The sequence below is a fragment of the Humulus lupulus genome, chromosome 3, assembly GCF_963169125.1.
Source record: "Humulus lupulus chromosome 3, drHumLupu1.1, whole genome shotgun sequence".
In the NCBI taxonomy this organism is placed as follows: Eukaryota; Viridiplantae; Streptophyta; class Magnoliopsida; order Rosales; family Cannabaceae; genus Humulus; species Humulus lupulus.
In genome coordinates this window covers 138,745,757-138,757,475 of record NC_084795.1, presented here as the reverse complement: position 1 = coordinate 138,757,475, position 11,719 = coordinate 138,745,757, and the positions used below count along the sequence as shown (strand labels likewise).

The window sequence follows — 11,719 nt, the reverse complement described above, 5'->3', positions numbered from 1 at the left end:
TTATAAAGTTTATTTTCTTTAAAAATAATTAAGGAATTTATTTGTATTTGCTGGATGTAATACCGGCTAAAATCTTACATATTTTAACCGACTAGTCGAAAGTGCGGGTTAATAGCGATACCTTGAAAGAATAAGATTTTTAGCGGGTTGTGGGGAAATACCATTGTGATACCCGAGCCTAGGTATCGAGACCTTAGGATAGGTCTCCCTGAGACTTAGGGTTTAGTCTCGAATATTTTGTATGACTTTCCTTAATAGGTTTAAAACCAAATAAGGATTATAAATCCTTACAAATGACTTTTACTAAAATGACCAAACTGCCCAAAATAATATTAATAAATTATGAGTGCCATAATTAATCCGAGTATACTGTATGGATAACTACAGTATTGGCTAAGCGTAATTGGACTGAACGTTGGAGGGTGAAAACCTGCTGAGTGCTAAGGACTCCAAGTAAGTCAACTTATATTGTATGGCTGCAACATGAAATGATTATTGTCTTGTATGTTAGTATAGGGATACATGCACATATATAGGCTGTCATAGAAAGTTGCTTAGAGACGTTAGTCTAGTGAGTGCTGATTTAGAAAATATGAACGGTAGAAGTCCGTCATATCCTAGACGGTTGATCCCCGTCACACTGCTTGATTTTATTTATGTCCGGTTCATTACCGCGACGAGTGGCCATGAGATAAGGATAAGCTGGTTAAACCTAGGGGCGCCAAGATAAATGGGACCTAGGGGCCCTCATGCTTACTTAATCATTGGACGGTTAGAATCCGAGCAAGTGCTCTGATAAGTTATTCCCGGATAGCAACCGTGAATATTGGCCATTCAGTGAGAGTGCCTAGAGATACTAGGGGTTGCCAAGATTGAGTGAGGCTGAACACCCTAGGGGCAACTGCTCACCAGCACCACTGATTAACATAGAAGTCTCCGTAAAACCGTGTGAATTGGATTACACTCTTGAATAAGTAGCGATGCCCTAGGTAACACGATAGTTACCCTTGATGAGAATATTTATTGGCTAGATCTTAGTGTGGGGTCTCGGTTCTCTTTTACAGATTAGCAATTATGTTGGAGGGCGCATTACGCATGAATTGTTGGAAATTGTCGAGCGTTGGTCTCGAATTATGTTGTGATATAATATATCTGCTTGCTCTGGGATTTTCTGAGTGCAGGGATATAATTGTTGATAAGATATAGTTGTGATATAATATATCTGCTTGCTCTGGGATTTTCTGAGTGCAGGGATATAATTGTTGATAAGAATTAGCTGTGATATAATATATCTGCTTGTTCTGGGATTTTTGTGAGTGCAGGATTTTTATCTAGATATGAATTAAATTATCCTTGGTTATCAGGCATGACCATAAGTTTGCCAGGACGCTTTAGCGTTCTTGAAATTGATTGTGTAGGATCTGGATGGATCCGGATCCCTATTTCTCTATCTGCTTTTTTTTAAAGTTGATCTTACTAAGCGTTTTCGCTTACCTAGTTGTTTCATGTTGTAGGTAAGAACAAGGGCAAGGCAGAGCAGTGAGCGCTGGAGTCTTCCTTACAAATGTACATGTGGACCGACCTTTTGGGAAGCCTTTTTATTTTTGGAAATGTTGTGTAATTTTCCTAAACTAGGCTCACTCTAATCTTTATAAAACATGTTTGTAATTAAATGTTAAGTATGGCCATACGACTTTTTAAAAAGTTTTTTTTTTCTATGGGTTTTTGAGACATTTTGTTAAATGAAAACATTTATATTTCCGCATTATCGAGTCTTGAAAATCCGGGTCTTTACAGTTGGTATCAGAGCTCGAGTTGAGCCAGTTCTGTAGACAACCCACATGTACATTTCGCAAAGATAGACCAGCACTCACTGTAAGTACTATTTCTTCCTTTAGTGTGTTGTTTTCTTTTCATTCACCTTAATTCTATAAATTGTAGGTTATGTTTGATATACCTGAGATAGGTGACCCTGTGATAGGAAACTACTCATGATCCCTTCGCCTAGAATCGATTTTCTATAAGACTCTTTAACGATGAGAATTCCTTGCCACTTCGAGTACGAATGACGACATTGGCGTGCCATTTGGCAATGTACGCAGTACATGACGGAAGTCTTCAGTAGAGCCAGATGAGGATCTCGAGCAGTCTGACGAGGATACCGACATAGAGCTGGATATGTTGATGGACAGCTTAGATTAGGTTATGTTGTGAGGGTCTTGTTGATACTTTTTGTAAAGACCTTGCAAACCGACTAGGTTGTAGGACTTTGATGTAGTTGTAGCTGAGAACCTGCCAGTCGAGGAAGTGGCTAATGAAGAACTCGGCGACGGGGAAATTTCTTATGAGGAGCTGATGGACCAGACTGAGGAAGATCTCGAGGAGGATCCAGATGGAGGTCCTGATATGGCCGCTGACAGCGACACCGACTAGGTGTTAGGCACTGCATAGGTGTTAGAAACCCACCTAGTTTTGAAATATATGCCTACCTTGAGTATGATTAAGGAAATTAGTAACTGGTCTAGAAGGGTTATAAGACCGTTTTTTTTTAGGGCTAATTTTGTAAATCCCTTAGATTGGTCGACCCAAACTTGAAACGTTGTTGTATATGGTATAGGTTAGGAAATGAAGTTGCTAACTTTCGTTAAAAAGTGTTGATTTCTTGTTGTGATGGATATGCTTGGCGTGTTTAATTAGGATGATTGACTATCTGTGTCAATACTAACTTCTCGTACTTATGCACTTAGGAGCTTTTGTTTTGAGAGCAAACAAATGGCAAGGACAAGAGCTCAAAGAGGAAGGGGTGTTGCTGGCCGAGGCCAGGCCACACCTGCTGATAGAGCTCAGAATGCGCCTGCCGTTAGAGCTCCAAACCAAGCTGATAGAGTTCGCGAGATAGCCGAGCAGATAAAAAATCTGCAAAGGCTAGTGGAGACGCAAGGAGCTCAAATAGAAAGAGGGCAAAAGAGACAGGAGGACGCTGATGCCCTCCAAGCTGAAAGATTTAACACCCTTCTGGGACGACTCCCTATACCACCCAACAATTCTCAGAACTACGAAGTACCACCTGCAAATAATGAAGAACAAAACCTTGGCCCGCAGGTTATCATTGAGCAACCTGTACAGCCAGTAGAAGCGCCAAGAGCTGCCCGAGCAAAACCTATATCAGAAAGGTTCGGCAACCAAAACCCACCTATATTCGAGGGGAGCAGTGACCCTTCAATGGCAGAGGAATGGATTAGCATTTCGGAAAGAATCTTCGACTTCATTGGAACTACTGAGAGAGAGAAGGTAGTCTGTGCGACCTATATGCTGAGAAAAGATGCCCGCATCTGGTGGGACGCAGCCAAGAAAGGGCATAACATTGGCGAGATGGAATGGCTAGAGTTCTTGACCTTGTTCAATGGCAAGTACTTTAGTAAGGCGGTGATTGAGCACAAAGTGAATGAGTTCACTAATCTGAAGCAGGGAACATCGAGCGTGCAGGACTACGTTCGAAAATTTGACCAACTGTCTAGGTTTGCGAAGAACCAGGTGAGCACTGAAGAGAATAAGACCTGAAGTTTTATGAAGGGCCTACGCAGAGACATTGCTAGGTGTGTAGACACTGGTAGAACTGGCCCAGAGACGTATGTTGAAGCTGTGGAACGGGCTCTTCGCCAAGAGTCTTGGGCCGTGTCAGACAAGCCAGATCCACAGAAGAACGAAGACAGGAGGTACACTCCCAACAACCCCGGACAGTTTCAGGCCAATCAGAATGGCCCAAGGGGAAGGTTCAACCCGAGTTTCGGCCAGAACTCGGAGCGAACAAACAATCCAAAAGGCACAAGACCGATTTTTGGGGGAAATAACAAAAGAAAAGGGGGACCTCCCAATCAGGCAATGGCTAGTCACAACAAACAGCCGAGACGTGAGTTTGAACAATGGCCACTGTCAAACAAGTGTAACTGCCGCCATCGGGGCGAGTGCGGGGTCTGTTTTAACTGTGGAAAGCCAGGGCACTTTGCTAAGGATTTTCGAATGCCAGCCAAGGGCAATGGAAATGACCAACATAAACAAATTGGAGCTCCGCCTCGAGTTTATGCGCTTACACAAAGCGACAAAGGAGCTAGCCCATCTGATATGGTGTCAGGTCAGATTTCTATCGGCCAAACCTCAGCATATGCATTAATGGATACTGGTGCATCCCATTCTTTTGTTTCTGCATCCTTTGTGGGAAAATTAAATAGAAGTCCTCAGCCTATGCCTGTTATTTGTGGGGCATCCTTGCCTTCAGGTGAGGATATGCTGGTGCGGACATGGGTTAGAGCCGTATCAGTTTGGGTTGAAAATCGTGAGCTAATGGTGGATCTGTTAGTCTTGGACCTACATGAATATGATGTCATATTTGGGATGGATTGGTTAACCAAATATGGAGCAGTAATCAATTGCAAGCGCAGAAAAGTGGTTTTCACCCCAGCAGGAGAAGAACCATTCGAGTTCAAGGGTACGTCAAGAGAAAAGAAGTGTCCCATGATTTCTGCGATAAAGGCGAGAAAAATGTTGAGTGACGGGTGCATCGGTTTTCTGGCAAACATAGTGGATAAGGATAAAGAAACGAGTCAACAACCATTGGATGTACCGGTTGTGTGCAAGTTTTCTGATGTATTTCCTGAAGATCTCCCAGGGATTCCACCAGACCGAGAGATTGTGTTTGAGATAGAGTTGATTCCGGGAACTGCGCCGATCTCAAAGACTCCTTACAGAATGGCACCAGCTGAACTCAAGGAGTTGCAGTCACAACTGCAAGAGTTACTGGACAAGAAGTTCATAAGGCCAAGCCATTCTCCATGGGGAGCCCCGATCTTATTCGTTAAGAAGAAAGACAGTACGATGAGAATGTGCATTGACTATCGGGAGTTGAACAAAGTGACGATCAAGAACCGATATCCATTACCGAGGATCGACGATCTTTTCGATCAACTACAAGGAGCGTCAGTATTTTCCAAAATAGACATGCGATCAGGCTATCATCAGCTCAAGGTTAAGGAGACTGATATAGCAAAGACGGCCTTCAGAACGCGCTACGGTCACTACGAGTTCTTAGTGATGTCCTTTGGACTAACCAATGCGCCTGCTGCATTCATGGATCTCATGAACCGAGTATTTCGCGAGTATTTGGATAAGTTTGTCGTCGTGTTCATTAACGATATTCTGATATACTCGAAAAGCCAGGAAGAGCATGCAACACATCTGGAACTGGTCCTCCAGTGTCTACGAGACGAAAAGCTTTATGCTAAGTTTTCGAAGTGCGAATTCTGGCTAGAGAAAGTAAGTTTTCTGGGGCACATAGTGTCGGGAAATGGAATTTCAGTAGATCTCGCCAAGATAGAAGCTGTTAAGCAGTGGAAACCTCCGAAAAATACGCATGAGGTTAGAAGTTTTCTTGGGTTAGCGGGATACTACCGGCGATTTGTGGAAGGATTTTCCAAAATAGCCGCACCAATGACTGCCCCTACCCACAAAAACGTCAAATATGAATGGACTAACAATTGTGAGGAGAGTTTTCAGGAGCTGAAAACAAGATTGATGACTGCCCCAGTTCTGACAATCCCCAATGGCACAGAGGGATATACTATTTATAGCGACGCCTCAGGCCGAGGGTTGGGAGCAGTGCTGATGCAGCATGGAAAAGTAATTTCTTATGCTTCTCGACAGCTAAAGAATTACGAGAAGAACTATTCCACTCATGACCTGGAGCTTGCAGCAGTGGTTTTCGCTCTAAAAATATGGAGGCACTACCTATACGGGATACACTGTGACATCTACACTGATCACAAAAGCCTGAAGTATTTCTTCACTCAGAAGGAATTGAATATGAGACAGCGTCGATGGTTGGAACTATTTAACGACTATGACTGCGACATTCTGTACCACCCGGGAAAGGCAAACAAGGTGGCAGATGCATTGAGTCGACAACCAGGTGCTTATGTGATGACAGTGAAGGAAATTTCACCGCAGTTACAAGCCGACCTTGCTACCTTGGATTTAGAGATAGTAGTAGGTCAATTGGCTAACCTTTCTATCGAGCCTACCATTATGGAATCTATAAGAGGCGGGCAGTTAGTTGATCCTTGGGTTCAAGGATTGATGCACAAAGTGAGGAACGAGGGGCGACCAGGATTCCATATCTCCGAGGATGGAGTATTGGGGTTCAAGGGAAGAATATGTGTTCCTGATGATGACGAGATCAAGAAGCAGATCTTTTTCGAAGGACATAATGCTCCTTATGCCATGCATCCGGGTACCACAAAAATGTACCAAGACTTGAAGAAGTACTTTTGGTGGCCTGGGATGAAAAAGGAGACGGCAGAATATGTGGCACACTACTTGACTTGTCAGCAGACAAAGGCTGAGCATCAACGACCAGCCGAATTGTTACAACCCTTAGAAATTCTGGAATGGAAGTGGGAGATGGTCACTATGGACTTTGTCACAGGTCTACCAACCACTCGCAAGGGGCACGATGCCATTTGGGTTATCGTGGATAGGCTGACTAAGTCCGCTCATTTCTTGCCGATCAAGGTAACTTATGGCGCACATAAGTTAGCAGATATTTACATTGCAGAAATAATGAGACTGCATGGTGTACCCAACTCTATCGTTTCAGATCGCGACGGACATTTTACCTCGACATTCTGGAATAGAATCCAAACGAGGTTGGGTAATAAACTGAAGTTTAGCACTTCTTTCCACCCGCAAACAGACGGTCAAAGCGAACGAACAATTCAGACCCTGGAAGATATGCTAAGAGCCTGCGTGCTCGACTTTCAAGGGTCATGGAATGAGAAGCTTCCACTAATAGAGTTCACTTACAATAATAGCTATCATGATTCCATCAAGATGGCTCCGTATGAGGCGTTGTATGGAAGGAAATGTCGATCACCGATTCATTGGCACGAGACCGGTGAAAGAAAGTTTCTTGGATCGGATGAGGTTGATCAGATTACAGAGGACATTCGACAGATAAGGCAACGCTTGCAAACTTCGGTTGATCAACAACGCAAATATGCCGATCGACGCAGGAGACCCCTGGTGTTTGAGGTTGGCGATAATGTGCTGCTGAAGGTAGCTCCACTACGAGGGGCTATGCGATTCGGAAAGAAAGGAAAGCTTAGCCCAAAGTTCGTTGGACCTTTGGAAATCATAGAAAGGATTGGGGAAGTAGCTTATCGTTTAGCTCTTCCGCCCGCCCTGTCTAAGGTGCATGACGTTTTTCATGTATCCTTATTGATAAAATACATGCGTGATCCCTCGCATGTAATCAGCTATGAGCAGCTGAGCGTGGATCCTCAGCTCGTCTATGAGGAAAAACCGGTTATGATACTAGACCGAAAGGAAAAAGTGTTGAGGAACAAGACGGTGCCATTAGTAAAGGTGCAGTGGTGTAACCATGGCATTGCAGAGGCAACCTGGGAAACAGAAGACAAGATGAGGGAGTTGTATCCTCATTTGTTTTAAGTTTCGAGGATGAAACCTTTATAAATTGTAGGTATTGTAACGTCCTACGTTTTCGGGTACCTTTAAACGACTCGAGTCGAGATTTTTTTCCCCCGGTTTAAGAATATTATTTTAAATAATATTATATTTTGTTTGTAAGTATTCCATGAGTTGTTGCTAGCCAAAATATGAATTTTGTGATTTTAAAAGTCAAGATAAGACTTTCAGTCCTGGACCGACACAAAAACCCTGATCGGGTAAAAATCTCGGAAAATAAAACGAAAAATCATGGCAATTATATTTTGGGCATAAAATTCATTCATAAAAGTTAAAGTTTGGTCAAAAATAATAAACCTAAAAGAAAATGGAAATTTTAAGGCATTTTGTGGTAAATGCCTAATTTTGCCGAAATGGGGAATTTTATTCCATGAATGGACCTTAGGTTAAATTTTATTATGTGATTAATTAAATTAAATGTGAGAGGCATTTAATTTAATTAATTAATGTTAATTTTGGTGATTAAAATTAATAAAAGTGAAAAAGGTGTCACAAACCAATTTGGACTTTTCTTCTTATGAAACCTTTAATAACATTTATAAAAAAAAAAAAATTATATATAGCATAGATAAAATAAAGAGGGTGGCCGGCCATGTGGTATTTTAGAGTGGTGTGAACCCAATATTATAAAGGTTAAATCCCATTTAATGAAGAAGTCAAGTGGGCAAGTGGGTAGAAAAGCACTTAAGTGCTTTGTGATATTTTGAAGAGTTTTGTGAGCAATTCCCACACTAAGAACCGACCACTCTCCCTCTCTCATTCACTCATCTGATTTTTGAAGACCTTTCAAAGTGTTCTCTCAATATTCAACCTCAAGAACACCAAGGAAAACTTGGAGGCTAAGTCTTGGTCTAGGAAGTATTTTTTCCTAAGGTAAAGTTCACTAATCTAGGCTTTTGTAAAGTTTTAAGCATAGAGTTTCAAATAGCTAATTAACTATGTTGTTGGGGGAACTTGGTTAGGGTTTTTGAAAGGTTTTGAAGGAGTCAAAGCTTATAGGAAGGTCCAAACCTTAAGCAAGAACACCAAAGAGGTAAAAAGTTTACTTTTGATGATTTTGTTGTAGGGTTTTTAGTTTTAAGCATTATTTTGTATATCTAATGCTTAAAGTTTCTTGTTGGTGATGTAATAAGGTTATGGTAGTTGTTTAATAATTTTTATGATGCATGTGTATTGATTTTTGAAAATGGGAACCAAAACCCCCAAGGGTTTTGTAGGATACCCTAAAACAAAACATGTTTTGAGCTGTGACTTCCAAGGGGTCAAGCAGCCACTGTATATTGGTTTTGTAAAATTAAATTGTACTGTTATGTTGTTGAGATTGAGTACATAAAATTGAGCTTTTGAAACACTAAAAAATGTTTAGAAATGAGTAAGTTATGCCATTTCAAAGTTTAGGTAAAAAACTGTTTTTTTCGTATTCTTATTTTCGGAACCAAGTTTGGACAGCCACTGTATAGGGCAAATGAACCCAGTTTTTTCTAAAATTTTGTGGAAATATTTCTGGCATAACCTATTAGTCCACTGTAAAATTTGGTAAGAAAATATTAAACGGTTTGAAAGTTATTAACTGTCAAAGTTTGGAAAAAATAAGGACTTGAAAATAAGGTCATTTTTACCTCATTGTTGGAAAATGATTTCACCAATCAAAAATGCTCATTTTAACCTAAGATTTTACAAAGACCTAAATGGCATAACAAAAATGGAATTGGGAAATTTTGGTAACAATTGGGTAAGTAAATTTCAAGTTATGAACTAACGAAGTATGTAGTTAAAAATGTGAAAAATAGGTTTTTCACACTTAGTGTAAAAAATGAGATTTTGGAACATAAGGTAAAAAGTAAAATTTTGTTTATTTCAAGATATAAAATGGTAAGTCTTGAAATCATATTTTCACTAAAATTACCCCTTTGAGTTTAAGTGAATTATTTTTATTAAAGAGTTTTTATTCTTTCTAAAAATAATAGATTTAATTTATTAATAGTTAATAAATTAAAAGAGGGTTTAAAACCCTATATTTTGAGAAAATAATTAAATGAATTATTTTTCTAGTAAGTAAAAATTGATTAATTGCTTTTGGAAAATTAATTAGTCAAGATGAGAAATTTATAACGGTTTTCCTAATTAAGACAAATTAGGCAATTTTCTTAAATCAGTTTTTAGATATTAAAACATTAAGAAAACTAAAAGGAAAATTTATAAAGTTTATTTTCTTTAAAAATAATTAAGGAATTTATTTGTATTTTCTGGATGTAATACCGGCTAAAATCTTACATATTTTAACCGACTAGTCGAAAGTACGGGTTAATAGCGATACCTCGAAAGAATAAGATTTTTAGCGGGTTGTGGGGAAATACCATTGTGATACCCGAGCCTAGGTACGAAACCATAGGATAGGTCTCCCTGAGACTTAGGGTTTAGTCTCGAATATTTTGTATGACTTTCCTTAATAGGTTTAAAACCAAATAAGGATTATAAATCCTTACAAATGACTTTTATTAAAATGGCCAAACTGCCCAAAATAATATTAATGAATTATGAGTGCCATAATTAATCCGAGTATACTGTATGGATAACTACAGTATTGGCTAAGCGTAACTGGACTGAACGGGTGAGGGTGAAAACCTGCTGAGCGCTAAGGACTCCAAGTAAGTCAACTTATATTGTATGGCTGCAACATGAAATGATTATTGTCTTGTATGTTAGTATAGGGATACATGCACATATATAGGTTGTCATAGAAAGTTTCTTAGAGACGTTAGTCTAGTGAGTGCTGATTTAGAAAATATGAACGGTAGAAGTCCGTCATATCCTAGACGGTTGATCCCCGTCACACTGCTTGATTTTATTTATGTCCGGTTCATTACCGCGACGAGTGGCCATGAGATGAGGATAAGCTGGTTAAACCTAGGGGCGCCAAGATAAATGGGACCTAGGGGCCCTCATGCTTACTTAATCATTGGACGGTTAGAATCCGAGTAAGTTCTCTGATAAGTTATTCCCAGATAGCAGCCGTGAATATTGGCCATTCAGTGAGACTGCCTAGAGATACTAGGGGTTGCCAAGATTGAGTGAGGCTTAACATCCTAGGGGAAACTGCTCACCAGCACCACTGATTAACATAGAAGTCTCCGTAAAACCGTGTAAATTGGATTACACTCTTGAATAAGTAGCGATGCCCTAGGTAACACGATAGTTACCCTTGATGAGAATATTTATTGGCTACATCTTAGTGTGGGGACTCGGTTCTCTTTTACAGATTAGCAATTATGTTGGAGAGCACGTTACGCATGAATTGTTGGAAATTGTCGAGCGTTGGTCTCGAATTATGTTGTGATATAATATATCTGCTTGTTCTGGGATTTTCTGAGTGCAGGGATATAATTTTTGATAAGATATAGTTGTGATATAATATATCTACTTGCTCTGGGATTATCTGAGTGCAGGGATATAATTGTTGATAAGAATTAGCTGTGATATAACATATCTGCTTGTTCTGGGATTTTTGTGAGTGCAGGATTTTTATCTAGATATGAATTAAATTATCCTTGGTTATCAGGCATGACCATAAGTTTCCCAGGACGCTTTAGCGTTCTTGAAATTGATTGTGTAGGATCTGGATGGGTCCGGATCCCTATTTCTCTATCTGCTTTGTTTGAAAGTTGATCTTACTAAGCATTTTCGCTTACCTAGTTGTTTCATGTTGTAGGTAAGAACAAGGGCAAGGCAGAGCAGTGAGCGCTGGAGTCTTCCTTGCAAATGTACATGTGGACTGACCTTTTGGGAAGCCTTTTTATTTTTGGAAATGTTGTGTAATTTTCCTAAACTAGGCTCACTCTAATCTTTATAAAACATGTTTGTAATTAAATGTTAAGTATGGCCATACGACTTTTTAAAAAGTTTTTTTTTCTATGGGTTTTTGAGACATTTTGTTAAATGAAAACATTTATATTTCCGCATTATCGAGTCTTGAAAATCCGGGTCGTTACAAGCTCCATCTCCTCTGTGAACAATATCCCTGATCAAGTGGTATTTCCATTCAATATGATTTCCCGTTTTGTGACTCCCCGATTCTTTCGAGTTAGCTAATGCCCCACTCCTATCACAATATAGGACAAGTGGCCTATTAATATCTAGAACAATTTCCATATCATGATAGAACTTCTTTAGCCACACAGCCTCC

General features: G+C 39.9%; 1 long non-coding RNA gene across 1 annotated transcript; it reads left to right on the top strand.

Annotated features, from left to right (window-relative positions):
- The first annotated feature begins 8,274 nt into the window (after nt 1–8,274).
- On the top strand, nt 8,275–11,448 carry LOC133821376 (uncharacterized). Its single transcript, XR_009887522.1, has 3 exons — nt 8,275–8,409; nt 8,499–8,569; nt 11,246–11,448. It is a non-coding gene; the product is annotated as an uncharacterized LOC133821376 (long non-coding RNA).
- The last annotated feature ends 271 nt before the right edge of the window (nt 11,449–11,719 follow it).